The sequence below is a fragment of the Apium graveolens genome, chromosome 2 (genome assembly GCF_009905375.1).
Source record: "Apium graveolens cultivar Ventura chromosome 2, ASM990537v1, whole genome shotgun sequence".
Taxonomy (NCBI): Eukaryota; Viridiplantae; Streptophyta; class Magnoliopsida; order Apiales; family Apiaceae; genus Apium; species Apium graveolens.
Window position 1 is genome coordinate 111,607,318 of NC_133648.1, and position 3,490 is coordinate 111,610,807.

General features: G+C 32.6%; 1 long non-coding RNA gene across 5 annotated transcripts; it reads right to left on the reverse strand.

Moving 5' to 3' along the window:
- Positions 1-563: 563 nt before the first annotated feature.
- Positions 564-3,283, reverse strand: LOC141706054 (uncharacterized). 5 transcript variants are annotated; one of them, XR_012568601.1, is made up of 7 exons: positions 3,099-3,283; positions 2,928-2,987; positions 2,652-2,765; positions 2,334-2,405; positions 1,713-1,905; positions 1,133-1,232; positions 565-892 (listed from the first exon to the last, which is right to left on the reverse strand). It is a non-coding gene; the product is annotated as an uncharacterized LOC141706054 (long non-coding RNA). The 5 variants fall into 5 exon arrangements; XR_012568598.1 differs by having other exon boundaries at positions 1,133-1,608; XR_012568599.1 differs by having other exon boundaries at positions 1,471-1,905.
- Between the last annotated feature and the right edge of the window lie 207 nt (positions 3,284-3,490).

The following is a 3,490-nucleotide window of genomic DNA, read 5'->3' on the forward strand; positions in this document are numbered from 1 at the left end:
AATACATTATTGTTAACCAAGTAATAAGAATTAAATCAGTGATCGATTAAACCACTACACCATAAAATGCTTACTGTAACACCAAAAAACATTGCATTAGGGGGTAAATATGTTGCTTTTGCCCCATTTTTAAGCTAAGGTAACATTTTCTTAAAGATATGTTTTTTCATGTTGCCTTAGGGGTCTAAGGTAACATCTTTGGTGCCTAAGGCAATATAGTATTTTAACTTGTTTATATGTTTCCTTAGCTTGCTAATGCAACAAAAAGAGAGATCAGTTGTAACTTGAGTTTTATTTTACCTTAGAGTTCTAAAATATTTTTAAAAAAGTTGGACCCATATTGGGCCCATTATGGGTCCAACAACATCAAGCCCACTATAGGACCCATTCTTTAACCCACTTCAATTGGAAACATTTTTTTAGCTAATGTAACATTTTTATGCAACACTTTTTTTAACTAGTTCAATATTTTGAATAGCCTGTGTAACATTTTTATTAGGCTATGAGCTAATGTAACATAATTATGGTAAAACCTAGAATAAAACTAAGCACATTTTACACATTTCCAAAATAACCAGAATCCTTAACAAATTTACTGGTAAATTACATAATCAACATAGAACTCATCAAATACAGTAAACATCATCATGGTCGTGCCAACAAAGATGAGTTCAACTATTAAACTATAATTTTGGTGATCCGGCACACGGCACAATACGGCACAATACGAGAGCCTTGCTCAAGTCCTTTATTTCTGACCTGCAAAGAATTAATTATCATATGTCCAGTAATCCCAAAAATCGCCGTAGTGTTCAGATCTCTCTTCCCAAGGACCAATGGTATCTTTCCAGTTAATTGCATTAGATAATCTATTCCCTTCAATAATAACGACCTATACCAATACATAAGAGAGACAATCAGTGATACATATCAGTTATATTTAATAATAACCACCTATACCAATACATAAAAGAATTATTATATGGATCTACAGAAGATGCAAACAAATCATGCATTTAAAAAGAACAACAATGCCCTTGAGAATGTAAAGTACAAACATAGCTTCTGAAAATAGTTAACCTTATGATTTTTCTCCAAACACTCAAGTCTTGAACATAGAAAAAATGGATACCTTGGATCTAGTAGAAACTCCTTAGAAACGTAATTTATACCTACTCGCAAATCTGCAGCAGCTCCTAAATCGATGGTTTTGACAAGCAAAATTATTTTTTCTGCAAAAAAATGTCACGTACTGCAGTAAATCATAATATACTGGAAAAACCTAGAGTGTGGAAGTATAAAACTAAGGTACTACAATGCTCGATACATGAAGATTCTATACAACTAATATTCTTTCATCAAACTTTCACTCTGATGAGTAAACAAATATAAATTTGTTCTCTCACTAATATTCTTCACAATATAAAAATTACAAATTTATGCTCAATCGCAAAGTTTTATCCATGTTACCTGATTAAATGTCATAAAAAAATTGGCAACCCAGGGCGTTAGGTAGTGCACCTGAATAGGTAGTGCGCCTGAATTAAATAATTACTTGGATATATTCCATATGAAATTATATATTGCGTCTGAGTTTATAATGAAACCCTGGAGATTACAAGTATTCAGAAATAAAGATTTGAGTATAAACTATCAAAAAGAAGATCGCAATATACTACCAGTATATAAATCAATTCAAAGAAAAATAGAACCTTCCACCAGGATCCCCAACATAAACCAGTAAGCTGATGAGACCTCCAGGTGCTACTCTATTTACAGCTTCTAATCCAAGGAGTGTTGTCTCTGACTTGGTAATCATTGTTTTGTCACCTCTAGTATGGTAACCCAAGTTGAATGCAACTAGTTACCTATAAATAAGCTCTGAATATTGGCCAGTTGCAGCATCTACAAGTTTCAAATTAAAAAAAGAAAAGAAAAATGTAATGAAAAAAGCATTTTAGAGGAGTTTTATAAGCTTTACAGAAAACAACTTTTAGATAATAGGTGTTGGGGATTTAATGAGAATATTGTAACACAATCTTTCTTGATCCCATCTTCAAATATTGTCTAACTACTAAAACCTATAACAGTGGTTACAATTTGAAAATGGTCGTACAACTATTACCAATCTATGATCGAGTGATTATTCAATTAAAGAGTAAGCAACTACTTAAAGCAGCTGCAATGAGAACATAAAATTTTCCATTCAAAATGTATTTCATCCATAGGGTCAGCAGTACAAACCAATACAACAATTAACTGAACCGCGGAGAGTACATCAATTTACACTTCATAATACACTGATTCATTTAAGTCTAACAACTTCCACAAACCTGTCCATTCATTACTTTTTATGAAGTCTTTCCAATAATAAGATTTGACGACTCCAGGCCTGCTTCTGTAACCTGTATAAAATTAAAAAAAACTTTTATAAGCTAAATACAGAGCCAAAATTAGATAAAGCCAGGCACACGCCAATATGCATATCATACTATTACTAACAATTGGGTACATTTTGCTTGTGTTTCCGCAACAAGGATGAGAAAGAGTGTTCATCCTCTTTTACATCATTGTCATTGAAGCAACAGGACATTCATTTGGACAAAGGTAAAAAGGAAGATAAAAGTAGTTTAGTGGAAAGCAAAAGGAACCTTGTATTAAATACAGGGAAGCCAATGAGGGAGAGAGTTTCGATGATAAACCATGATCCACCACTATTGCAAATATCACAACCGCGTTGTAAATCCAAGACATGGACGCTAGTTCTAACAGAAAAGACATTAACTTAAATAGTTGCATTAAATGAAGTTCTGGATCAATATACAATGCAAATAATTTAAACATCTAAAAAGAGGGTTGTTAATCTATATTAACATTCATGTATATCAAGAAAAATTTAATAATAACACTTACTAGACCGTGCTTACCGTGTCAAACAACTCTAAGATCCAGAACTTGATTTTTGAACCCACACCTGTTTCTATAACCTAATTAGTGAAGAAGAAAAGCACATCAAAATATCATAGCGTTAATAAGTGAGATTAGAAGAAGATTAATTGAAAATAGGAAATTAATTGAACTCAAAATGAAGAACAAACCCTAATTTGGCATTCAAATTAATTGGGCCCTAAATTGATATTAAATCAATTGAGCCCTAATTAAGATTAAAAATTAAAGCCAAAGTTAGGTAGATTGAGTGTGCTGAAAAATAGTAGCGAAAAAGAAAGTAGTGGAAGAGAGAGAACGAGGGAGAAAATGAGAGATGGTAGTGAGAGAGAGCACAGAGAGGCGGCGAGAGAGAGTGACAATATATGAGAGAAAGAGACATGTATGTTGTGTGGGCTCAAAATTGGGCGCATTTTGGGCCAAAATTTTGAAGCAGGGTTTGAAAATTTTCATTTGCCCGCTTTACAAAATTTACCAGGTCCAAACTTTGTATTTAAATAATTAGTGTAGGAAAATATTTATTTACCTTATTCATTTTATTGTG